This window comes from Macaca mulatta, chromosome 20 (assembly GCF_049350105.2).
Source record: "Macaca mulatta isolate MMU2019108-1 chromosome 20, T2T-MMU8v2.0, whole genome shotgun sequence".
Classification (NCBI taxonomy): Eukaryota; Metazoa; Chordata; class Mammalia; order Primates; family Cercopithecidae; genus Macaca; species Macaca mulatta.
Genome location: NC_133425.1, coordinates 80,622,245 through 80,648,675, shown reverse-complemented (window position 1 = coordinate 80,648,675; position 26,431 = coordinate 80,622,245). Strand labels below are relative to the sequence as shown.

Sequence of the window (26,431 nt, the reverse complement as noted above, 5' to 3'; positions counted from 1 at the left end):
GAAGGAATCAGGGGGCATCGTCTCAACATCCTTTCACTGTGGTTCAGGAAGGGAGACCCAGGGGTGCAGGGCCAGGACAGGGGCTCGGCTGAGATCAAACACAGTCTGTGTGACTCCAACCTGCTGTCAGCCCCTCAAGGGAACTGGGCGGCTCCCAGCGGTGTGATGGGCCAGTGGGCCACATTCACGGTTTTGGGGGAGCTGGAGGGGACTCTCAGCCCAATTCTGTCCCTTCTGAAGATGCGTGAGGAGGCCCCTGCTGCCTGCTGGTCTTCCAGGTGCACATCCCACCCTGCCCCTCAATTGAGATCCTCACCCAACCCAGCAAGGGCCGTTTTGCCCATTCTACAGATGGGGAAACTGAGGGTCCCCAAAGAGAGTCAAGCAGCCCAAGGTTACTCTGCAAAGTGAGGAACTAAGTCCAGGCCCTGAGCTCCCAACCACACCACCCCTCCTATGCCCCTGGAATCCCCAGGTGAGGGGCCTCAGTTTACGTGTATTTATAAACTGAGACGTGGAGGAATGATGAGAAAGCATCCCAGATACTCGGGGGACACCCAATCTTAGCTCATCTGTTCTTTTCTTTTCTTTTTCGTTTTTGAGACAGGGTCTCACTCTATTGCACAGGCAATGGTGCCATCATGGCTCACTACGGCCTCATTCAAACGACTGGGCTCAAGTGATTCTCCTGCCTCAGCCTCACCAGTAGCTGCGACCACAGGTGTGCACCACGTCCCGCTAATTTTTAAGTCTGTGGTAGAAACAGGGGTCTCACTATGTTGCCCAGGCTAGTTTTTTTCCTTTGCAATAAAGGCAGTTTATAAAATGCTTAGCTAAATATTACTTCATTTTCCATATCTTATAAGACTTATCCTATAAATCAATTTACAAGTATATAAGAAATCTCCTTCCTCACACTATGTGCTCCAGCTTGAAGTTGGACAAAATACAACGGAATGAGCTCCTGGGGAAACATGGTAGAAAATGCAGAACGTTGCTGAGCATGGTGGCTCATGCCTGTAATCCCAGCACTTCGGGAGGCCGAGGCAGGAGGATCACCTGAGGTTAAGAGTTCGAGACCAGCCTGGCTGACATGGTTGAAACCCCATCTCTACTAAAAATACAAAAATTAGCCAGGCATGGTGGCGGGCTCCTGTAATCCCAGCTACTCGGGAGGCTGAGGCACGAGGATCGCTTGAACTCAGGAGGTGGAGGCTGCAGCGGGCTGAGATCACACCACTACACTCCAGCCTGGGTGACTCTGTCTCAAAAAAAAGAAAATGCAGTGTGTTGTTCCAATTGTTCTCTGACGAATACAGCAAGTGTAATCCACCCTTCGTCTCTTCAACCTCCCTATGTCCCATGTCCCCCCACCCACAGACCCCCACCTTGTCCAATAAGAGCAGCACCATCCAATAGAAAGTATCGTGACAGAAAGAACCTTCTAGATCTGTGTTGCTCAATACAATGGCAACCGGCCACACGTAGTGATCACTTGAAACTCAGCAAGTGCAGCTGAGGAACTGAATTTTGCATTGCGTTTCATTGAAATGTAAGTGGCTACATGTGGCGAGGGTCCTGGGCCCTGAAGCTGGAGAGTAAAGCCTTTATCATTTACTACAAGAGTGTCCTGAGGCCAGAGGGCAGGAGAGTGACAGACAAGACCCCACAGCTGACAACCCCTCTGGGTGGCCCAGCACCCCGTGACAGGGACAGACATGGGTCTGAGCTGGTGGGTGTGTTCAGGCGGGGATGGGGAGGAGCGGGTGGAATCCGGGGTCCCCGATGGAAATAAGGCATCAGCCAAGGCCGGGAGGCCGGGCCAGGTGCTGGATCAGGCCCGGTGAGAGCTTCGCCAAGGAACGTGCTTGGGTGGCCCTGAGAGTGAGCGCCTCAGCTTCCCCATCTGCACCAAGGCAACGAGAACAGTCCCAAACCTAAGGCTACTCTAAGGCTGAATGAACCAGTGCATGCGAAGTGTCTGCCTTACACAGGGTGCGCCTAAGTGCTGGCTGTTGTCATTATTATTAATGCAAAGCACTTAGACATGTCTGCGTCAGAGAGGGCGCTCCACAGGTGCTGGCTGTTGTTGTTATTATTATTATATTATTATCATTACATGTTTCTCGGGCTGTTTGCCCCACTTGAAGCTCCTGCCTTCCAGCCGCCTGGTACTGTCTGAGTCTCCCTGCGGAGGGACGAGCTTCCAACTCACCCTGTTGGCGTCCCCTCCCCACCACGTGGTTTAACCAGAAAAACCGGCATTGTTTCAGCCCCATGACACTATGAGGAAATTAGTATCATTCTCCCATCTCACATATGGGGAAGCTGAGGCACAGGGAGGTTAGGGACTTGCCCAAGGTCACACAGGATTGAGAAGTAGGCACTGGCCAGGTGTGGTGGCCCACGCCTGTATTCCCAGCACTTTGGGAGGCCATGGTAGGAGGACTGCTTGAGCCCAGGAGTTTGAGACCAGCCTGGACAACACGGTGAGACCCCATCTCTACAAAAATGTAAAACTGAGCCAGGCATGGTCGTGCACACTTGTAGTCCCAGCTGTTCAGGAGGCTAAAGTGGGAGGATGACTTGAGCGAAGGAGGTTGAGGCTACAGTGAGCCGAGATCACGCCACTGTACTCCAAAAAAAAGAAAGAAGAGTAGGCACTGACTGGCCAGGCATGGTAGCTCACACCTGCAATCCCAGCACTTTGGGAGGCCAAGGCAGGCAGATCACGAGGTCAGGAGTTCGACACCAGCCTCATCAACATGGTGAAACCCTCTAAAAATACAAAATATTAGCCAGACGTGGTGGTGGGCACCTGTAATCCCAGCTACTTGGGAGGCTGAGGCAGGAGAATCGCTTGAACCCGGGAGGAAAAGGTGGCAGTGAACCGAGATCATGCCACTGCGCTCCAGTCTGGGCAACAGAGCAAGACTCCATTTCAAAAAAAAAAAAGTAGGCACTGACATCACCCCCACTTTACAGATGGGGAAACTGAGGCTGAGAGGGGTATCATCAGTGGTCCTGGACCACACAGCCAGAAGACAGCTGGGCCAGGCTGGGCCGGCAGATGGGCTTTCAGGCCTCCCAAGCCCAGGCTCTGGCCTCTGGGCTCCCGGGTCTCCCAGGCAGCAGGAGTCGCGGGAGAAGCCTCTGAAAGGGCTGGGGAGCGGGTGGGAAGGTGTGGACAGCAGGCTGGGCTTCTGCCACTCGCTCCATCCTGCCTCTCACGCCCGCCCCTCAAGGAGCCGGAAGCTGGCAACAGCGACCGCCGCCGCCGCCTCCCCTCTCTGGGCCCATCTGCTCCGGCACCGGGATCCAGTGGGTGGCGGGTCCCTGCAGAGACCGCCCGCATCAGAGGTGGGTGCTGCCCCCAACCTCCTCTTCTTCCCAGCCTGGGGATCACCGGGGGACACAGAACAGTGTTCATGAGTGCACTGTGGTGGGCAGAGGAGGCCGGATGCCCCTCCACCTCCAACACTGAGACCTGGGCACACATCCCCAGCCTCGGCTGCCGCAGGTGTAAAATGGGCACAGCATGTGTTGGTTTAACAGTGGGCTCTAAGCCAGCTCCTGCCCCTGACTGGGACCCCTCTGCCTGCGTCCTTCCCTTTAGGTTTCCTGATCATAGCGTCTGGGTTTCCAGGACCCTCCCACTTCAAATCAGTGCTGGTGCCCAGGAGCACAGTCATCCTTGTGACAGGCGTGTGGCCGGGCTGAGGACCAGAGCGAGCAAGCTGGGAGGATGTGCGGACAGGGAGTGAGATTTCCAAATGGCCTCCCCAGTGGGCGGCAAGGGACCCCCAGAAGCTAAGAGCCCAGAGCCACCTGTCCCAATTGATGACGCTCATTGCCAGACCTCCTGGGGTCAGGAGACCTCTCCGAGTGGGGCGGTCATGCTAAAGGGTCACCTAATAGATAGCAGAATATGTGCTGAGTACCTGCTGTGCGCCAGGCACTGTGGGAGAGGCTAGGGGACAACTTCGTGAGGGTCAACACATGTCCCAATCCAGACAGCCAAGAGAACCAGGTCTGCAGGCACCTGGGCGGAGGGCAGGGGCGGGCAGGGCTCTGCAGCAGAAACGCTGGGTTCCACCACCTGCTCCTGCTTCCCAGGAGTGGGCTCCAGTGCCGGCTCTGCCATCTGGCTGTGTGACCCCAGGCAAGTCACTTGACCTCTCTGTGCACCAGAATACACCAGGGTAGAAACCACGCCCCCTTCGGCGCAATCCCGGGAGGTGAGATGAGCTGCTGCCTGGCACACGGTAAGTGCCCCACAAGGGCTGGCAATGGGATGGTGCTGAGGCTGCGCCCCACACGGCAGGGTCCCCATCCTTCCAGATGGGAATTCAGCCTCCATTTTTGCTCCAGCTCCATCCCACACCTTCCTGACACAACGCACCAGACATCCAGACCTGCCTTTGCCACCTCTGAGCCCACAGCACCCAGCCTGTGCCACCTCCTGGCCTTTGCACGCACAGTTCCCACTGCCAGGAGCAGCCTCTGAGCCCACAGCACCCAGCCTGTCCCACCTCCTGGCCTTTGCACGCACAGTTCCCTCCACTGGGAGCACTCTTGCCCCCCTCCTTCTCCCCTGGCTAACTCTTCCTCCAGGTCTTCCGGGAAGGGGACCGGACAGGATGTCCTTCCTCTGGGTTCTCCCAGACTCCTGGAGCCCCACCAGTGCCATCAATCACACTGTGCCATAGCCCACCCTGGCACAGTGAGCCCTGGGAGGACAAGGCCTCCCCATCCCTCGGCAACACTCAGAAACCAGCGTACAGAAGGGACTCCAGAAAGAGGAGGCAGAGACACAAAGGGGTCCCAGGTGGAGACAGCAGAGGTGGCTGCAGCAGCAGCCTGTTCCCCCTGGAGACCCCACCCCATTTCCAGGGCCACACAGGCTGCAGCTCTCCAGGATCTGGCAGGGGACAGCGACACCTAGTGGGCAGCGGGCACAGTGCCCCATCACCCAGGAGGCCCAGCACACATCCCAGGCCCCAAGCAAGCGGGGATGAAGACTCCAGGGCAGGACCAGGGGCAGAGGGGTACCCAGCAAGCCAGGTGGGTGCGGCGCGTCGCCGGCGGCGAGGCAGGCCTTGGCGCCTTCTCTGCTCCTCCTGCCTCCTCCCGTGGGCAGCTCATTCCCGCGTGGCATATGCCCGCCATATGCTCTTCCCGTCACAGCATCTTCAGCGGGCCTGCAAGCAGCCTGCTGGCGGGGGGCGGGGGCGGGGGCGCCTATGAGCTGGAGCCGCCTGGCTGCTGAGCCTTGCAGGCTGCAGGGAGCAGCTGGGGGCTGCCGAGGGCAGGGAGCCCACCCAGCTTCCGCCTCCCTTCCACCTCCCTGTTGGCAAGTGTCAGCTCCACCAAGGCCCCTGCAAGGGAGCCAAGCCTGTGGTCATCCCACATGACAGGCAGCCAAACTGAGGCTCAGAGAGGCTGAGTGTCTTGCTGGAGGATACAGAGCCTGCAAGGACAGGCCCGTCCTGTCACCGGCAGCCTCAGACTGCACCTGTAACTTGGGGCAGGTGGTTGGGGTGACTCACTGTAGCGTTCTCTGATGTTGGAGGCTCAAGGGTTCAGAGCTTTGCTGTGCCATCCCCATACTGGCACAACCTCTGTTTCCTCCTCCCCTGAAACCATAGCTGGGGCCTCTCCGGCCTCTTCCTGCTCTGACAACCCCCTGAAGGAGGATCTTCAGGGCATTTCTGGGCCTGGCACCTGACCCTGGACTTGAGCTTCTCAAACTGGGTTCCCCAGAGCACTGGTGCCTGCAGACGGGCTTGAGTCTGCCCGAGGGGCTGAGGGGAAATTTGAGGTGGGGACCAGGAGGTTGTCCCCCTTAAACCAGAAAGTGTCTAGGGCAGATTTCCACAGTAATTTCATGGGCATACACATCTAAGCAACAAGGGTAGGGAGGAAGATTCCAGAACTTTGTGCTACGGAGGAGGTAACACTGAGCCACAGTGACAGGCCCAGCCCCCTCCTGCCACCAGATTCCCTCAGGAGCCAGGCCAGGTGACCCCATGGAGATAAGGACAGGCCCAGCCCCCTCCTGCCACCAGATCCCCTCAGGAGCCAGGCCAGGTGACCCCATGGAGATAGTGACAGGTCCAGTCCCCTCCTGCTGCCAGATTCCCTCAGGAGCCAGGCCGGGTGACCCCATGGAGATAGGGACAGGTCCAGTCCCCTCCTGCTGCCAGATTCCCTCAGGAGCCAGGCCGGGTGACCCCATGGAGATAGGGACAGGCCCAGCCCCCTCCTGCCGCCAGATCCCCTCAGGAGCCAGGCCGGGTGACCCCATGGAGCAGATTCCCAAGCAACGGATGTTTACTGAGCATCTACTCAGTATGAGGCTCCATCATTTCCAAGTTTCGTTTAATCCCATGGGGCGGGAGTCAGCCCTGGGTCTCTGGAGTCAGACTCTGGGGTTCAACTCCTGTCTCTGCCGTCTATTAGCATGTGCCGATCAGGCAGTGACTCACCCCTCTGTGCCTCCGTTTCCTCATCTCTAAAATGGAGCTGACGGCAGTTCCTACCTGTTCATGGCAGCCTGGCATGGTGGCCTCTGACAGCCAGGGAGTGGCTGTTTCTGAGCACACAGCAGAGACCTACTTGCCTGGAGGACGGGGGAGGGGTTCTGCACACCCAGTGGGTGTGTGCAGCCCCCTAATGAGGACAGGAGCCAGGTGCCAGTCCACCAGGCAGCTGCTGCATTACTCGGGCCCCTTGATGCAGAATCACCCGGGAAAGAGGAAGAGCCGCCTGCGTTTGGAAAAGCAGGTCCCGTACCCGGCAGCAGAGGCCTGCGTGTGAAAGAGGGCACGTGCCCAGCAGGCAGGGTCTGACCGCCCAGCAAGGCCCAGGAGGCACCACCACAGGCAGGCAGGCCCTGGGCTCAGCCCCTGCCCAGGGTCACTCTGCTGCCCTTCTCCAGCCCTGTCTGGTTCCTCGGTCAGGCGGAGCAGGGTTCGAGGCCCGGCCTGGCTGCACCCCTGCTGGATGACCTCGGGCCTGTCTCCTGCTGGGCCCAGGGAAACAGAGAACTGGACTGTGCTGCGGCTCAGCCAGCTGGTGAGTGCCAGGTCTCATGGCCGCCCACTCACCCGGCACTTCCTGGGCACCTACTCTGTGCTGTTTGTGCCGGGTGCTGGGACACGGTGGTAGAGAAAACAGACATGAGTCCTTCCCCACAGGGACAGGTTTTATCACCTTGAGAGCATCTGCGGGAGGACAGAGCAGCCTGAGGGCAGGGCCTCTGAGAACTGGAAGAAGCTGCTCTGCAGACAGCACTCACACACGGCGACGCCCAGGAGCCACAACTCCATATGAAGGCACGGTGCCGGAGGGGATGGCGACATGTGTCCACAGGCACACTCACAGCTGGGTGATTCAGAACAGCCCAAAGTGGGAGCAACCCAAACATCCATCCACGGATGAAGAGATAACGAGACGTGGCACACCCACACAGTGGAATATTACTCAGCTATGAAAAGGAATGAAGTCTTGACTTGTGCTACACAGATGACTGAGGAAACCAGACTCCAAGTGAAAGAAGCCAGACACAGAAGTCCACGTGCTGTGATTCCACACAGACGAAATGTCCAGAACAGGCCAATGCCTGGAGACAAGAAGTAGATGGGTGGCAGCCAGGGACTGGGGAGGGGATGGGGAGAAGCAGATGGGTGGTTGCCAGGGATGGGGGGTGGGGGTGGGGAGTGACAGCTAAGGGTGCAGGGTTTCTTTTGGGGGTGGTGGAAATATTCTAGAATTAGATAGTGGTGATGGTTGCACAACTCTGTGAATATCCTCAAAACCACTAAACTCTACAGTTTAAATCAGTGGCTTGCAATGATATGTGAATTATATCTCAATACGGCTGTTATAAAAAAAACTGCACTTAAAATAGCACTTACAAAATGCCGTTTTTCATACATCGGGGTATTTTTGAATTACAAAGATGAAAAGGCATGAACACATTGTTTTGATGATCAGCAGCACAATAAAGGTGCTTGGGGGTCTCCATGGCAAGGGGCTTGCAGACAGAGCAGTAGGGGGTCGGGGGAGGCCTGGCCCCGGTGCCTCCGCCCCCAGCCGAGCTCACCAGGCATCCTGGGAACACCCCGCTGGGGCGGGGCCAGCCAAGCGCAGACGCCCTGCCAGCTGCTCTGTTTGTAAACTGCCAGCCAGTCCTGCAGGGCCCAGGCGAGAGGGGGTGCGCTGCTGGCACGAGCAGGGCGCCACAAGAACCTCTGCCAGGGACCCGGGACTCTTTGCCAGGCCTCCCTGGAAAAGTCCAAGCCCCTTCTGAAAGACAGGCCACTTGGCCTCCCTCCCTGGTATGGGCAGGGGGAAGAGGGGTCTCTTCGAGGGGCACAGCCAAGGGCTCGGCCTGGCCTCAAGTTGGTGGACAAAACTAGGAGAGAACCGAGCAGAGCTGCTGAGGCCGCGGCAGACCAACATCGCAGGACCTGCAGCAGCAGCCAGGCGGGTACACAAACCTTGCCCTCACCCCAGGGGACCCCGTAACAGCTTGGGAGGCAGGAGCCGTTCTCATCGCTGCTACAGACAAGGAAACCGAGGCAAGGAGAAGCGCCCAGCTGGCATCACTCTCGGCCCTGTTGCATCACCAGCTTCTGCAGCTGTGACACTGCTGCCCTCATGGAGAACAACTGGAGCGGTGGGCCGTGGAGGGCATCTGCCTGCCTACCTGCCAAACTGCAGGGTGGCCTGACCCTGTGCCGCGTGGGCACAGAGCTGTGAGGGGCAGCCCCGACTCCAAGCCAGGCCCTCAGGGTTACCAGAACACCCTCTTCCCAAACGTCCTGCTGCAGGGACAGCTGGACAATGGGAGCCCCGGGACCAGGCCTGCCCCAGAGTGGCTGGACGCCTGCCCCCAGTGTCCTGGTGGGAACCCAGGACTCTGCCCTGCTGTGCTGTTGCTCCACGGACTGATGATCGTGAGAAGTCCTGGTGCTGGCGCTGGCAGCAGCCTTTGGAGAGAGGCGCCCCACGCCCCCTCCCCAGAACCCGGAGCCCTGGCTGGCAACCCAGCTCTGCTGCTCAGGGTCCCAGTCTGAAACGGGCCGACGGCAGCCTCACCTCGGGGTTGCTGCCTGCACAGGCCCACAGAGTGCTAGCCCGGCTGGGCCTCCGCAAGTGCCACAGTCCTCGCAGCGAGCATGCCTCCTGGGCCCCACGCCCCCTTCTGCGACGGGTCCCCACTATCCCCCATGGGACCCAGGGAAGGGGCTGAGTTGGGGACGGGCTCTGGGCCCACTAAGGCAGCTTTATTCCTGCTGGCTGGGTCTACTGGGCTACTGGGCACAATGAAGTCTGCACAAGTGCAGCCACTGCTGCTTAAATATCTCTCGTGCCTGGGAAAGGCAAGATGTCTTAGCTGGGCCTCAAACTGGCTGAGCAAAAGGGCTTTTGTGCACTTGGAACATGAAGTGTCTGGGGCAGGAGGCCTTCAGGCATGGCTGGATCCAGAGGCTGAAGGCATCGCCTGGGAGCTGCCTCCTATCTGTGTCTGTGTCTCCCTCGCTCATCCCGGGAGCTCCACCTGCCAGTTGAGCACTAACTCCAAGGGAGTGCCCAGTGCCCAGGGCCCATGCAGCTGGTCCAATCAACCACTCTCAGCACTGACTTCACGCCTCCCGGAACCTCAGCCTGGACCCTGGTATCTTCACCCAAAGGGAGGAAGCGGTTTCCATTAACTAAAGACCTGAGCTGGTATCAATGGGGGGAGATGGCGCCAGCCAGCACCCCCCTCCCTGCTTGGTTCCAGCCAAGATAAGGTTCCCAAAGGACTAATGCTGGTGTGTAAATATTAGATACTTCTGTCTCCTTCGAGACCAATTACACAGATCATGGCGGCTCCCCCAGGACTCTGCCTTCCACTTACTGTATCATCATTAACAGCCTATTAGGTAACAGCTGCTCAGAGAGAGAGAGAGAGAGAGAGAGGCAGAGGGAGGAAGAGGCAGAGAAAGGGAGGGAGAGAGAGACAGAGGGAAAAAGGAGGGAGTGTGAGAGAAAAAGGGAGAGAGAGAAGGGGGAAGAGAAAAGAGACAGAGGAAACAGAAAGAAGAGGGAAAAAGGGGAGAGACAGACAAAAGGAAAGAGACAGAGCTAGTGAGGATGGCAGCACAGGACACAGAAGGACCCAGAATCCAAACTGGGCAGAGGTGGGAAGACAAACGGTCAGAGAAAGAGAAAGGCAGAGGGAGGCGGAGGGAGGCCGAGGCGGAGGAGGCAGCAGCGAAGACTCTCTGAGGGGTACGGGGCTCCTGGGGCCCCAAGCCCACCCGCCCAGCGGGGTCCCCACAAGAGGAGCAGCAGGGTCCTGCCTGTCCTTCTCCATTTGCACCTGCAGCTCTGCACACCTCACCGACCCTCAGCCCCACAGGGAGGTGGACAGAGCTGGGGGCACCAGGCAGGCCTCAAGTAAGCTCTTTTAAAGCCAGGGTCACCCCTAGCTGTCCTGAACCCAACAGCACTGGGCAATTTGTCCCCAAGGAATTCCTACAGCCAAAAGTGACGAGAAGAAAGCCACTGTCTGGTGGAGCCCAGGCCTCCTGGCAAAAAGGGCCTTCAGGTGCATGCTTGGATGCAGGGGCTGTGCCACTGCTCAGAAGGGGGCTCAGGTGTCCCCATTGCACTCACAGACCAGCCCCGTCATGTCCCCGACGTGCCCAGCCCCTCCCTCCCCACGTTCCCTCCCTGAGTGCTCACAGCAGCCCCAGGGGCAGCAATGAAGTGAAAGATGAGAGGCAGGGGCTGTGAGTGGCCTGCCCAGGGCCAGCTGGCCGGGGAGCCCCAACGCTGCTGCTGCTAAACCCCAGGACAGGCAGTTCCTTGCATGCAGGGTGGGACAAGTGGCAGTGGTGGCAGTGGCCTGAGCCAGGCTCAGGAGAAAGAACCCCCTGTATGGTCGGCCAGGTCCAGGCCTCCTCTGAGGAGTGTGACGTGAGGGCCCGGCCCTCATCCTGTCCTCCTCCCTGGCTCAGGCCCGGTCCCTGCATGCGGCCACTGCCTTCTGGAGCCTGTACAGTCCTCCAAGCCACCTTCCCTTGCTCAGGGACCCCACTGAGCTCTGAGGACCTCCCAGTGCTGCGGCAGGTTTCCCATGCATTGTCCATCCGTCCAAACAACACATAATTATCGAGCACTCCCTACCCACTAGGTCTTTTCCAGGCACTGGGGACAGAGCACGGACAGGGACCTGCAGACCCTCCCACTCAGAGCATCCAGCTCGTGGCGAAATCAAGACCAGGACACTTGTGACCAGAGAAACCAGAGATGAGAGCCTGGGCGAAAACAGAGCAAAGAGAGAGGCGTACCAGAGGCGGTCAAGGAAAGCCTCGGGGACAGCGCAGAGCAGCAGCAGCCCTGGAGCGTGGGGCGGGTAACAACACAGGTCAGAGAAGAAGGCGGTGCCCCATCTAGGGACACCCCCTGAGCCACTTAAAACTGTATTCTGGCCAGGCGCGGTGGCTCAAGCCTGTAATCCCAGCACTTTGGGAGGCCGAGACGGGCGGATCACAAGGTCAGGAGATCGAGACCATCCTGCCTAGCCCGGTGAAACCCTGTCTCTACTAAAAAATACAAAAAACTAGCCGGGCGAGGTGGCAGGCGCCTGTAGTCCCAGCTACTCGGGAGGCTGAGGCAGGAGAATGGCATAAACCCGGGAGGCGGAGCTTGCAGTGAGCTGAGATCCGGCCACTGCACTCCAGCCTGGGCGACAGAATGAGACTCCATCTCAAAAAAAAAAAAAAAAAAAAACTGTATTCTAAGAGCACTGGGAAGGGCCTCGGGGACATGAGCAGGGGGTCACCCAACCTGGCCCCTCTACCACGCTCCCCTGGGCTGTGGTGTGGGGGACAAGCCAGCCAGGACTCCGTGACAAAGGGGCCGATTTCCTGAGCCCCCACTTCCTCTGGTGCTCAGTAGGGGCCACAGACATCCAGCGGGGAGGCTCCCCCAGAGGGTGCCCATTTCACTGCTTCCAGGCAGAGTACCCTTGGCTGCCCCCCAGGCCCTCTCTAGGCCACTAGGCTTCTGGGGCCTCCGAGGGTGTGGGACTGGGGTGGGCCTGGCGCCCAGAGCCCCTGCTGAGATTTCAGGCTCCCAGCCCTGCAAAGCGCCTCATTTCCCCTCCGCCAGGGCCGGGGATAATTAGACGACTGGGGACATAAATCACGGCTGCTCCTGCACATCTGCTAATCACATCTCCTGCAGACAGCGTGTGTGTGTGTGCATGTGTGTGTCTATGTGTGTGTCTGTGTGTGTGTGTGTGCATGTGTGTGTCTATGTGTGTGTCTGTGTGTGTGTGTGCATGTGTGTGTCTATGTGTGTGTCTGTCTGTGTGTGTGCATGTGTGTCTATGTGTGTGTCTATGTGTGTGTGTGTGCATGTGTGTGTCTATGTGTGTGTCTATGTGTGTGTGTGTGCATGTGTGTGTCTATGTGTGTGTCTATGTGTGTGTGTGCATGTGTGTGTCTGTGTGTGTGTGCATGTGTGTGTCTGTGTGTGTCTATGTGTGTGTGTGTGCATGTGTGTGTCTATGTGTGTGTCTATGTGTGTGTGTGCATGTGTGTGTCTATGTGTGTGTCTGTGTGTGTGTGTGCATGTGTGTGTCTATGTGTGTGTCTGTGTGTGTGTGTGCATGTGTGTGTCTATGTGTGTGTCTATGTGTGTGTCTATGTGTGTGTGTGTGTGCATGTGTGTGTCTATGTGTGTCTATGTGTGTGTGCATGTGTGTCTATGTGTGTGTGTGTGCGTGTGTGTATATGTGTGTGTCTATGTGTGTGTGTGTGCATGTGTGTGTATATGTGTGTGTCTATGTGTGTGTGTGTGCATGTGTGTGTATATGTGTGTGTCTATGTGTGTGTGCATGTGTGTGTATATGTGTGTGTCTATGTGTGTGTGTGCATGTGTGTGTATGTGTGTGTCTATGTGTGTGTGTGCATGTGTGTGTCTATGTGTGTGTCTGTGTGTGTGCATGTGTGTGTCTATGTGTGTGTCTGTGTGTGTGCATGTGTGTGTCTATGTGTGTGTCTGTGTGTGTGTGCATGTGTGTGTCTATGTGTGTGTCTGTGTGTGTGTGCATGTGTGTGTCTATGTGTGTGTCTATGTGTGTGTGTGCATGTGTGTGTCTATGTGTGTGTCTGTGTGTGTGTGTGCATGTGTGTGTCTATGTGTGTGTCTGTGTGTGTGTGTGCATGTGTGTGTCTATGTGTGTGTCTATGTGTGTCTATGTGTGTGTGTGTGCATGTGTGTGTCTATGTGTGTCTATGTGTGTGTGCATGTGTCTATGTGTGTGTGTGTGCGTGTGTGTATATGTGTGTGTCTATGTGTGTGTGTGTGCATGTGTGTGTATATGTGTGTGTCTATGTGTGTGTGTGCATGTGTGTGTATATGTGTGTGTCTATGTGTGTGTGCATGTGTGTGTATATGTGTGTGTCTATGTGTGTGTGTGCATGTGTGTGTATATGTGTGTGTCTGTGTGTGTGCATGTGTGTGTATATGTGTGTGTCTATGTGTGTGTGTGTGCATGTGTGTGTATATGTGCATGTGTGTGTATATGTGTGTGTCTATGTGCGTGCGCGTGCGCGCAGGGTCCCTGAAGCTGGGGCATCCTGCAGGGGGCCTCCATGACACCCCATGTCCACCACGCTCCACAAAAGAACACGAGTGCTAGTGTGTGTGGGCTCAGGTTTCCTACAACTCACAAGCATTCACACAGTCACACACAGATGCCCTACACACTAACACACGCAGACACCCCCAATACACACACACACGCGCAGACACCTCGTCTCCCCACTAACACACCTAGACACCCCCCTCCACCCACACATGCCTTGCTCCCCAACACACGCAGCAGACACCTCCCACACACACACGCAGACACCTTGCCCCCTCCACTAACACAGGCAGACACCCCCCTATACACACACACACACACACACACACACACACACACACACACACGCAGAAGGCAGAACCCCCAGGGAGGACCTGGAAAGTGTAGGGTTGGGTTTTGGCGCCACCTACAGTCCATGTCCTGAAACTGCCAGAGCTGGACGAGGCACCCCCAGGCAGTGCCCACACTGGCCGTCCCCCTCCAACCAGAGGACACTTTTTTCCTATTAAATGTCCCTAATCTGTTACAAGTCCGGTTCATACAATTAACTGGAAGAGATAGTAAGGACTATTTTAAGAGTTAAAATGTTTAATGTAACTGCTTTTAAACAAGATTAGGGCATGAAACTTTATATCCAAGAAATCCAATCGAAAGGGGCAAGAAAAGAGGGGAAGTGTTTTTAAACACAGTCAGTTAGGAAGAAGCTCCTTCTCCAAGGATGACGGAACAATGACAACAGCAACAATAATAATGGGACACATGGATGGGTATGTGTCAGACAGAGGCTCTGCCCCTGGACCAGGTGGAAACGCAGCGTCACGTCCACACACGGGATGCGAAACTTCCCTTCCCCGTGCTCCCAGCAGAAAGTCTCGGGATGGTGCTGCTCTGGCTTCGGTGCCTCTCAAATACTAGCCAATCTCCAGCTTTAACAGCAGGGCAAGGGCTGAGGCTCAGAGACATCAGAAGCTATAATATCAGAAATTGCTCACTGGCTACCTTTTATTTACGGTGAGTGGGGCCAGGAGTGTTTTTTTTGTTTTGTTTTGTTTCTTGAGACAGGGTCTCACCCTATCACCCAGGCTGGAGTGCAATGATGCAATCACGGCTCACTGCAGCCCTGACCTCCTGGGCTCAAGCCATCCTCCCACCTCAGCCTCCTGGGTAGCTGGGACTACAGGCATGCGCCACCACACTCAGATTTTTTTTTTTTTTTTTTTTTTTTTTTTTTTTTTTTGAGACGAAGTCTCACTCTGTCACCCAGGCTGGAGTACAGTGGCACAGTCTTAGCTCACTGCAACCTCTGCCTCCCAGGTTCAAGCAATTCTCCTGCCTCAGCCTCCTGAGTAGCTGGGACTATAGGCATGTGCCACCACGCGTGGCTAATTTTTGTATTTTTAGTAGAAACGGGGTTTCACCATGTTGGCCAGGCTGGTCTTGAATGCCTGACCTCAAGTGATCCACCGACCTCGGCCTCCCAAAGTGCTGGGATTATAGGTGTGAGCAACTGCGCCTGGCCCCAGATAATTTTGTATTTTTGGTAGAGATTGGGGTCTCACTATGTTGCCCAGGCTGGCCTCAAACTCCTTAAAACAACACAAATTAATTTTCTTACGCATCTGGAGGTCAGAAGTCTGATAAGGTCTTCTGGGCTAAAATCAAGGGATCAGGATCAGGTCTGTGCTCCTTCTGGAGGCTCTAGAGAACCATCTCGTTTCTTTTCCAGCTTCTAGAAGCCGCCTGCATCCCTTGGCTCATGGCCCCTCCTTCCATCTTCAAAGCCAGCAATGCCAGGTGAGTCCCTGCTGCATCCCACCTCTCTGACTCTCTTCTGCCTCCTCCCCACTTATAAGGACCCTGTGATTACACTGGGTCCACCAGCATAATCCAGGGTTAATTCACAGCCTTAATTCCACCTGCAACCTTAATGCCCCCTTTCTTTCTTTTTTTTTTTGGACACAGAGTCTTGCTCTTGTTGCCCAGGCTGGAGTGCAATGGTGCAATCTCAGCTCACAGCAACCTCTCCTCCCAGGTTCAAGCAATTCTCCTGCCTCAGCCTCCCGAATAGTTGGGATTACAGACATGCACCACCACACCTGGCTAATTTTGTATTTTTAGTAGAGATGGGATTTCTCCATGTTGCTCAGGCTGGTCTTGAACTCCCGACCTCAGGTGATCCACCCACCTCAGCCTCCTGAAGTGTTGGGATTACAGGCGCGAGCCACCGCGCCCAGCCCACCCCTTTTCCAAGTAACCAACATATTCATGGGCTCCAGGGATTAGGAAGTGGACATCTTTGGGGACCATCATTCTGCTGACCACAGTTGGGATATAAAGTTTCCTTTTAAAATAAACTTACATTGAAAAAGGGGCATCTTGGCCGGGTATGGTGGCTCACGTCTGTAATTATAGTGCTTTAGGAGGCTGAGGTGGGCAGATCACTTGAGCCCAGGAGTTCAAGACCAGCCTGTGCAACAGGGGGAAACCCATCTCTACAAAAAACACAAAAATTAGCCAGCATAGTGGTGCACACCTGTAGTCCCAGGTACTCAGGAGGCTGGGAGGTCAAGGCTGCAGTAAGCTGAGATTGCGCCACTGCACTCCAGCCTGGGTAACCGAGCAAGACTGTCTCAAAAAAAGGGTGGGGGAATCTTGTTTATATGAATAATGCAATAAATAATACTAGAGTGTCACGTGAGTGTGAGCACGTTCAGCAGGAGATAGCGTGGGAGGAGACCTAACTAATACCTCTGGAGGAACCTGTCTTGCGTGCCCATCTTTCAGGAGGTAAGTGTGGCCCCAGACGGTTAAGCAATGGCTTGAGTCACCCAACATGGTGGCAGACCAGGGCCGCTGGGCCTCTGGCAGAGGGGAAGCAGGAGGGCAGCTGCTTGCAGGGGGGTGTGGGGTGAGCAGAGGATACTGAGGCTTGTGGACAGGAAGGCATTACACTCTTCCTCAGGGCAAACAGGAACCGTGGCCTCTGTCCATGCTCCTCACTAGGACACTAAACTGTCCCCAACTCTTATCTCATTTCCCCTCTGGTCTCTAGGAGGTGCAATGGGGTCCAGGGAAGTGCACCCACTCCCCTCAGGGATGCTCACCCAGGGTTCCTCTCAGTGTGCCCTGTGACTTTGTTTACCCCTTTGTCCACACTGCCCTTCACACACCTGACGCTTTGGCTTTCCTCTGCAGGCTGGACACCGTCCCGCCCCCACTACAAGCTCCCTGAAGCAGACCTGCAGCCACGCTGCAAGCCGATTGTAACAGCACCAGCGCGGTGGGCAGCCCTGGTGGAGGTGCACCCCTCGAGGGCACAGCAAAACTGCATGCACCTGCCAGTGAGATCTACGGGGACCCTCCCACCCCCTCCAGCTAGTGACAAACGTGTGCCACCCTAAGGGAACAGCTAACCAGAGAAAGACACCCCCACTGAACCACGCTTATTTCTGAGCTTTGACCCAGTAACAAAGATAGCCTCCTGGCCCCCATAACGTTTCTTTTGAGATCAAAGACTTTCAAAAATGTTAAATAGTGAGACACGTGATTTTTTTTTTTTTTTTGGTCTTTTTGAGATGGAGTCTTTACTCTGTTGCCCAGGCTGGAGTGCAATGGCGCCATCCTGGCTCACTGCAAACTCTGCCTCCTGGGTTCAAGTGATTCTCCTGCCTCAGCCTCCCGAGTAGCTGGGATTACAGGTGCCCACCACCATGCCAGCAAATTTTTGTATTTTTAGTAGAGACGAAGTTTTGCCATGTTGGTCAGGCTGGTCTCAAACTCCTGACCTGAGGTGATCCTCCCAACTCGGCCTCCCAAAGTGCTGGGATTACAGGAGTGAGCCACTGTGCTTGGCCAACACATGATTTTTTAAAAGCCAAACAGTAGAAACAGTTAAAAGTGAAGGTTGCTTGGACTCCCCAAAAATGACCATGGTAGATCCTTCCCGTGCGTCTCCCCCAAATCTGCCATGCGTACACACAAGCATAGATGCGTCCACACACATTCTCACCTGCCAGGACAAACTACGGCGCACCAGACACGGAGCCGGCTCCCTGCTCCTCCACTCACAACATCTCTGGGAGCTCTTTCCACCCCAGCTCCTGCTGCTGCGTAGAGGCCAACACATGGCTCCTGTGGTTTATTTCCCAGCCCCACCTTCCAGGAGGGCACGTGCAAAGCTCCTGGGATCGCTGCGTGCACCTGGCAGCGAGCAGCCACACGCCACCGCCTTCTTCAACACAGGCAGTGATGCCAGGGACACAGTTCCAGCAGCAAAACTGCGAGGAAAGGGGTGTGTGTCCCCATTTGGGGTAAGCCCCACTGCCCTCCGATGTCCTTCCCCTCACAGGCAGCCTCTAGAAGCAAAGAGATTCTCCCCTGTAGCCCCCGGAAAGGACCTGCTCCGCTGGCACCTTGACGTAGCCTGGCCCAGCAAGAATGATTTTGCACTTTGGACTTCCAGAACTGAAGGATAATACATGTGTATTGTTTTAGGTGCCAAAGGATGTGGTCATTTGTATTAGGACCACACACTTCGGAAACTGACTCTGTGTCTCCTCGTTAGGGCTTACATGTTAGTCACCTGGGGGATGGGCGCAGAGGCTTACGCCTGTAATCCCAGCACTTCGGGAAGGCAAGGAAGGAGGACTGCTTGAGCCTAGAAGTCTGTGACCAGCCTGGGCTACATAGTGAGACCCCATCTCTGTAAAAAATTTTAAAAATTAGCTGGGCTTGGTGGTGTGCGCCTGTAGTCCCAGCTACGAAGGAGGCTGGGGTGGGAGGATCACTTGAGTCCAAGAAGTCAAGGCTGCAGTGAGCCATGATCACACTACTGCACTCCAGCCTAGATGACGGAACAAGACCTTGCCTCAAAAAAAAAAAAAAAAAAAACAGGGTCACCTAGAGAACTTTGCAAAAATGTCTAAGCCCAAGGTCCACCCCAAGCCAATTACATCAGAATCCCCAGGAGCAGGGCCAGCATCAAAATTTTTCTACGGAGCAGTGGGGTCAGGGTCACTGTCCTAAACCTCCTGTTTCCGGAGTCCCCGTCCAGCCCTCCCTGCTTGGGACAGGGGCTGCCCTCTCAAGCCCAGCAGGCGTGGCTGTCCTGGATGGGCCTCAGTGCGCCCATCTGTAAAGCGCTGGTGACAGCACTGTCCACGCTGTGCTGCTGTGAGTTTAAAAGAAAGATCAGTGCAAAGTGGCTGAGCACAGGCCCTGCCCCGCGGGGCACCGACAGGAAGACGGAAGGTGGTCTTCACCAACTGCCCAGTTCCATGTGGTCCTGCTGACTGCACTGACCCATCCTTTCCTGAGTGGGGGAGCGGGGAGGGTGACACATCGCCTGTGTGCAGGCCCTGGCCAGCAGGGACAGACCCTGAGGGCTGCTGGGCCTCTGGCAGAGGGGAAGCAGGAGGGCGGCTGCTTGCGGGGGGGTGGGGTGAGCAGAGGATACTGAGGCTTGTGGACAGGAAGGCATTACACTCTTCCTTGGTGCCAGGAGAGGAAGTGAGGGCCTCTGCAGGCATCCACAGGGCGAGCTGCCCGGCGGGTGATGGGCAGTGAATCTGTAATGCCAGCAAGCACCCGCACAAATCACCTGGGGACATGGGACTCTCACACCTCCTGAGAGTGGAGGGCTCAGGGAGGAGGCAGGGACACCAGGACGGTGCAGCAGCGAGCAAGGGAACCTGGCTGACCCCAGGTGCAGACAGCAGCTGGGAGAGATGAGCAGCCTCAGAGGGGCCAGCTCCCTCCCCTCCCAGCAGCTACCAGGAAGGGAGGGCAGGCTGCCCCGTGTGGGCTGGGGGTGCCCGGGGAAGGGGTCTGAAGTGTAGGCCATGAGATTCCATAAAGGGCATCGGCCACTCTTAGTCCTAAAGTGAGCACAGCAGGAGAGATCTGGGGGAGAAAGTCCTTTGAATCCCAGCTAGGAGCCACACCGCCTCCAGGAAGCCCTCCCAGACCACCCTAGTAGGGCTGAGTACATAAAGCACAGGGTTTCAGAGTCACGCAGACCTGAGTTGGAATCCCTGTTCAGTGGCTTACTAGCTGAGTGACATATTCCTAAATCCAGGCATTGGAGGACCACACCGAGTAACTGACACAGTTTGTTCAGAGACTCACCAACGCCCCCTCCCTGAGGTGAGGTAAATGTTTAACCACCAGCTTTCTGCAAAAAATAAACAACTCCAGCTTGCAGTACCTGCCCATTTCCCTGGTGTAAACACTCCCACCACAGCAGACTGCAAGCTACCAGCATGATATCACGCAATGCCCACTTGGGAAAAGGTGGGTCAGAGACAGAGAGGGCCTGGGAGGTAGCACAGGGAAGCACCCCCTCAGGGGTAACTGCCAGGTGCCAGGGGCTATGCTGGGTGCCCCAGCACCGACTCCTCACCACAGCCCTCTAGGATGAAAACCATCAGCCCTGCTTTTACAGACACAAAGAACTGAGGCTCTGGTAGGAGAAGCAATGAGTCCAAGGTCATGCGGCCGAGCCCAAGGTCACGCGGCTAGGAAGTATCAGAGCCAGGTTCAAGCTCAGATCTGTCTCCAGAGGAGGAAGGAGGCTCGTTTCATGGGGGAGGCTAAAGCCTTGAAAAACATGACAGGCATCCCTGGAAGATGGAAACAGCCTCTTCCGGCCTCCAGACTGGACTCAGAGACACCAGGGCCTAGGGTGGCAGCTTTTAAGAGGGCATTTTTTAACAGGGAATTAGAATGATGGGAACATCTCTCCGTGACTTACAGAAAGGCGCATTTCTGCTTCCCTGGGTCCTGCGTCCAGCCTCTCTGCTCCCCGACTATGCAGGAATCATAATTACCTGGGACCCCCCAACCTAGCACCAGCCTCTGAATACAATTCAGCCAAGACAGACGAAGTCTGAACGCCCACTCTGACACCCTCAGCTGTCACCATGCTCAGGACAATGGCAGTCCTGATGGGCAGCGTGTCGACAGTGGCCCTGAGGAACCTCGCAGGGCGCACCCAGGCTCCGGCTCTTCGTGACCCCTCCACGCACCGTCTCATTTAAGTCCGGGAGACCCCTAGCAGCAGGAACTACCACCTTCCCCTCACTTCAGGTGAGGCTCGAGAGGCTCAGTGACCAGCCCCTTGCCCCTGCCAGGACTCCTGGGCTGTGAACCCCAACAGGGAAGGTGGCAGGAAAGGCCAGCAGCAGCCCCCAGGACAGTCGTTGGTGAGGAATGCAGGGGTCAGAAGTGCTGGACGTTGGCGCTCCACCCATCTCCCCCTTGGTGGGGGTCTGGTCTGCCCCGAGGAGGCCTGAGCCAACTGAGGGGCTCTGGCTTGGCTGTGCAGCTGGGGGAGGGGCCCAGCACCAGCAGGAAGGGTGTGGGATTCCATATGGGGAAGCCCTTGGGCTAATGACTGGGGAGGAGGGGACAGGCACAGAGAACAACTTGGGCACCCACGTGTCAACAGAACAGTCACCACGGCCAAGCATCACGTTCCTGTTAACTTATTTCATCTTCACAAGAACCCTTGGAGGCCAAAGCCAATGTCCCACTTAACAGATAAGCAAGTTGAGGCTCAAAGAGATTCAGTCTGCAGAGATTCAGTCGCTCAAAGCCACTCACTGGTGGCACTGCAGGGCTGCAGGCTCACTCTAGGCCCTGAGCCGGGGTGTTTCTACCAGGCCACAGACATTTACAGTGAAGTGCATACAGTTCAATGCCAGGCCTGATGCTCTGATGCAGAAGGATGCACCCCGTTACCAGTAGACCAAGACCAAAACCATGTCCAGACCTCAGCTGGCAAACCAGACTTTCAGTTGCTTTGGGATCTGAGATTTTCAGGATTTCAGTATCGGATTTCAGGATCCAGAACTGGCGTGATCAAGATGGAGAAGAGATTTCTATTGAATCATGACAAATGGCAGACTCATAGCCCCGGCGGGACCCCCAACCCTGGCTGTGTTCCTGTGGCTCCCCAAGATCGGGTACGGAGTTACCCGGAAGAGCCCTCACTAGGAGCTGGGAGCCGTGGGGCGACTTGGCTCTCCAGCTCTCAGCTCTCCCAGCCTCGTCTCCTGCAGCCCAGATTAGGTGGGTAGGTGCTTAGTCCTGAAGGCATGGAAGCGCCGGACCCTGAGGCCAGGCTCCAGAAAAGGCTTGCAGGAGGAGCCCAGGGGACTCAGGGCAGCCGTGCAAAGACAGATCACTGTCCCTTCTCAGAGTTCTTGAAGCAGACAGTCCTCCCCACCCCTGCGGCGCCTTCCGACAAACTCCCCAGGAAAGGGTCTCTGCCAGCTTTGCTCACATGCCCGGCCTCACACCTGGTGTTCAATACCCGCTTGTCCTCAGAGGCAGCCACCTTGCACTAGGAGGGTCTTTAAATGCCCAGCTCTGGCCACTGCCCCCATTAACACCTTCCAATGACTTTTCGATAGAAAAGGCCACTGCCAGGCCTGGAGTGGTGACTCACGTCTATAATCCCAGTACTTTGGGAGGCAGAGGCGGGTGGATCAATTGAGGTCGGGACCTCACTTCGAGACCAGCCTGGCCAACATGGTGAAACTTCATCTCCACCAAAAATACAAAAACAAATTAGGGGGGTGTGGTGGTGGCCTGTAATCCCAGCTACTAGGAAGGCTGAGGCAGGAGAATTGCTTGAACCCGAGAGGTAGAGGTTGCAGTGAGCCGAGATCGCACCACTGCACTACAGCCTGAACAACAGAGCAAGGCTCCATCTCAAAAAAAAAAAAAGAAAAAAGAAAACAGCACTGCCCTCCCTAGGCCCAGGTGTGCAGGTGGTGTCAGCCTGTCTAGCACACAGTAGGTGCTCATTAACTATCTGTTGGGGCAGGAAGGACTGGAAGGAAGGAGCCCTGTGGATTAATGAATTGGGGGAGAGTGGATCAGGTGATGGTGAGAAGAACAGGAGCCCCCCTACCCTGACTGAGAGTCCCCCACCCTGACTGAGGGTCCCCCACCCTGCTGAAGGCCCCAAGGGCTGGCCCCACCAGGGAGACCCTGCGGCAAGCGGCCTGGAGCCTTCCTCCGCCCCAGCTCTGACCCAAACCCTGCCTGGCTCCTCCAAGGGGGAGCACAGAGGCTGGCGGCCCCAGTGTGGGCAGTGCTGAGCGAGCAGAGGCAGCCAAGACAAGCAGAGAGGCTTCAACGCCCCTTCCCAGGACACACGCCGAGGCCAGGGCGGCCCTCACGCACGCTCGGGATTCCGCCTGCAGAGCCCGGAGCCAAGGGCTGACGAAACCGCAGCACCAGCCCCAACCAGGCCGCCGCCACAGGGGTGCAGGGGGCAGAGGATGTCTCCGGAACACCACCCCCCTTGGATGGCTGCCTTGGTGAGAGGGATGGTTCTGGAAGAAAAACAAACAGGCTCTAAGGGAGGAGGAGGTAGCCAGCAGATGCTGGAGGGTGACTCTATCTGGGGAGGTCAGGGCAGGCTGGCACGCCCCCCCAACCCTATGTGTGGGGAGAACCTGGGCAGAGAAAACATCAATAGCAGGACGCCACCTCCCAGGAGTCCTCCTGCACCCACACACCCCCAGGCCTGTGTTGGGTCCAACAGCACCACAGGCCAAGTGGCCCAAGGCAGAACCTCAGGCCTCAGCTCCTCACTGCCCTCTTCTCCACTGCTCCCACCCAGGGCCAAGCTCTCTGCATTCTTCCCTCAGAACCCTTCATTCATTCATTCATTCATTCATTCATTCAACTAGTGATGAGAGAACTCCTAGGATGTCCCAGGCCCTGTTCAAGATGCTGGGGTTGGAGCTGCAGATAGGGCCGTCTTGCCCCAGGGAGCTTTCATTCATTCACTTTCAGTGGCTCCCCAGTACCTTACAGATAAGCCAAACCCCAAGCATGTGCTGTCAACCCCCAGCTCAGAACTCCCTCCCAGGACTGTAGCCCCACCTCTGCTCTCCAGTCACCGAAGAGTCCCCTGCAGCGGGCACCATGGTCAGCTCACACCTCCTCCTCCTCTACCAGGTGTAGGGCTCTGATGCCATTTCCATTGTTTTATCCATTCATTCATTCTGAGACGGACTCTTGCTCTGTTGCCCAGGCTGGAGCACAGTGGCGCAATCTTGGCAAACTGCAACCTCCGCCTCCCGGGTTCACGCCATTCTCCTGCCTCAACCTCCCGAGTAGCTGGGATTACAGGCGCCCGCCACCATGCCTGGTTAATTTTTGTATTTTTAGTAGAGACGGGTTTTCACCATGTTGGCCAGGCTGGTCTCGAACGCCTGACCTCGTGATCCACCCGCTTCAGCCTCCCAAAGTGCTGGGATTACAGGCGTGAACCACCACACCCGGCCCATTGTTCTTTCTGGAAGTCTCTTTCATCCTCTCTGCGGCATCAGCTTTAAATGGAAAACCCTTGGGGTGGGGGCAGCAGTGACAAACGCACTCAGGATGCCAGTGACTCACAGTTCATTCAGGAGGGGGAGTTCTGCAAGGGCAGGTGGCTGGAGGGCATGAGACCTAAGGAAGGGATGGTGGGGGGGGGGGCCAGGCAGAGGTCCCAGGGGGCCTGGTGGGTGCAGGGGAGGCACACTTTCGAGGCATTACAGGCAGCAGGAGCTGTTCCTTCATAATCTCTGGGGCACTCTACCCAGGCTGGAGAGAGAACCGCGGCCAGGGCTCCACAGGCCACTCTCCTGCTCAGGTACCTTCAATGACTCCCTATGGCTCAACCACAAAGTCCAAAGAAATACAGGCTGTTGGGACCCAAGAGCAGGCATTCACAGTCTTCACAGTGGCCCGACCCACCCCCAGGCCCAGGCACACACTGTTCTCTCTCCACACCGTGAGACACACAGAAGGCACCCACCCCCAGGCCCATGCACAGGCCCTTCTCCCCACAACAGGAGACACACAGGATGTGCTTGCCTTCATTCATTCCTATGCCCCCAGTGGGACTCCAAGTCTCAGAGTTTCTAGCCCAGTGGGCCAGAGGCCCAGCCCAGGGCCAGACAACTTGGGGGATGTGAAAATGAAGCTCTGAGGACTTGACCAGACTCAGATCATTATTTGACTTTTACACAGAAGTCAGCATCTGCTGTGCCACAGCTCACACCACAGGGGCCAGCCCGGGTGCCCTAGGACCCGGTGCTTCACCCCCCTCCGGACCTCGGTTTCTCCCTCCGTACAATGGGGTCCCCAAGAGCTGGTCCCAGTCCCCTACCAGGAGAAACCCGAGCCCAGCCGCCCTCTTTTCCGGTCCGGTGGCCCAGCTCACTGCCTGCCCGGGAGCCACACAGGCAGCCAGGGAGGGAGGAGCGGGGAAATCCGGGAGGGGCGGCACCGGCCCCAACCCCAGCCCCAGCCCCAGCCGCAGCCGCAACCCCAGCCCCAGGCCCAGGCCCAGGCCCACCCTCGGCCCCAGCCGCAGCCCCAGGCCCAGCATCAGCCCCAGGCCCAGGCCCGGCGCCGGAGGGGGCGCCGGCTGCTGCAGCCCTGCTCCCCAGATGCGCGCATTCCTGGAAGGTAGCGCCGGCCAGCGCAGGGGTGGGGCGCGGGTGCCGCTGCCAGATGTGCATCGCGAACAGCTGCCCCGGCGCCCGTAAGGTCAGCTCCTGGCTCCAGCCAGCCGCGCTCACCGGCCGGCGCCTCGCCCGCCTGGCACCCGCCACGTTTCCTGGGGCGGGCGGGCCCCCCACCTCCTAGTCCCGCCGCAGAGGGGAAGGGGCCAGAAGGCCACCCAACGGTCTAGGGGAGGAGCCGGAATCCAACCCCACCCTCGGGGTGGGGGGGAAGGGGAGCATGAACCCCGCTCCCGTGGTGGCAGACGAGGGGTGAGAACACGCCTCCCCCCTCCACACACACACACACACATATAGAGTCCCCTTTATCACCGCCTCACCATGGTCTAGCCAGGAAAGGCCTCTCTGCGGTGGGAGGGGGATGGGCGGCCAGAACACACCCCCTATACACACACACACACACACAGAGTACCCTTCCATCACCCCCCTCACCCCACCCCTACCCCACCCTCACCCCACCCCTACCCCCACCCTCACCCCACCCCACTGTGGTCTGGAGAGGAGAGGTCTCTCTGAGTTGGGAGGGGGGTGAGGGGGCCAGAACCAACCCCTCTTCGCCTGGGGAGCCGTCACCCCCCAGCAGTGGGGGAAAAGGCCAGTCCACTCCCGCCTGGCAGCCAGAGGCAGCCCTGGGGGTGCGGAGTGTGTTCTGATTTTGTTTCATTGGATGTTTCCTTTCAGTAATTGAGAGCCCCGGCCTGGGAAGAAAGGGCACCCCTATTTCGGGCTGGGCAAAGCTGCCTGGGAGGGGCAGCAGTGAGGAGTCTGGGGCCCCTAGGACCCCTGCCCCAAAGAAGTGGCCTCACCCCCTGCTCCTCCACCTCACCCCACGCCAGGAACACCCTGCCCCCATCCAAAGATGTGTGGTCCTATCTCTGAGGGTCGTGGGGATGCGAGGAGCCAGGAGGGGGATCAGGGCCCAGATTGGCCTCTCTTTAGTATCCGGGTCTCTGGCGGGGCCCAGGGCAACCCCCACCCTCCAGTAGATAAAGGCGCCGGCAGCCGCCTTTGTTTCTTTGGTGTAAACTGAGCCAGATGCCTTCTAATCCCCCAGCTGGGCCATACTGGCGCTGGCGGCCGCGGCTCCCACCCCCTCCACCCCGCCCGCCAGCATTCCCAGGGCTGCCGGCTCCTCCCTGATGCTGCGGGGGCGGGGCCGGCATCCTCAACTTCTCCCCGGGTCCAGCAGAGGGTCAAGGGCAGTGTGAGGCCAGCGGCTTTGTGATCTGCCCTCCTGGGCCTCCTG

The 26,431-nt window shown here is 57.2% G+C and overlaps 1 protein-coding gene and 2 long non-coding RNA genes across 6 annotated transcripts in view; 2 read left to right on the top strand and 1 right to left on the bottom strand.

Moving 5' to 3' along the window:
* GSE1 (Gse1 coiled-coil protein) overlaps nt 1-26,431 on the bottom strand; it is a 513,676-nt gene that overhangs the window by 420,599 nt on the left and 66,646 nt on the right. The window lies entirely within an intron of this gene.
* Nucleotides 4,970-10,086, top strand: LOC144338303 (uncharacterized). The gene is made up of 2 exons (XR_013412300.1): nt 4,970-6,119; nt 6,190-10,086. It is a non-coding gene; the product is annotated as an uncharacterized LOC144338303 (long non-coding RNA).
* LOC144338298 (uncharacterized) lies at nt 14,852-17,282 on the top strand. Its single transcript, XR_013412296.1, has 2 exons — nt 14,852-14,924; nt 16,279-17,282. It is a non-coding gene; the product is annotated as an uncharacterized LOC144338298 (long non-coding RNA).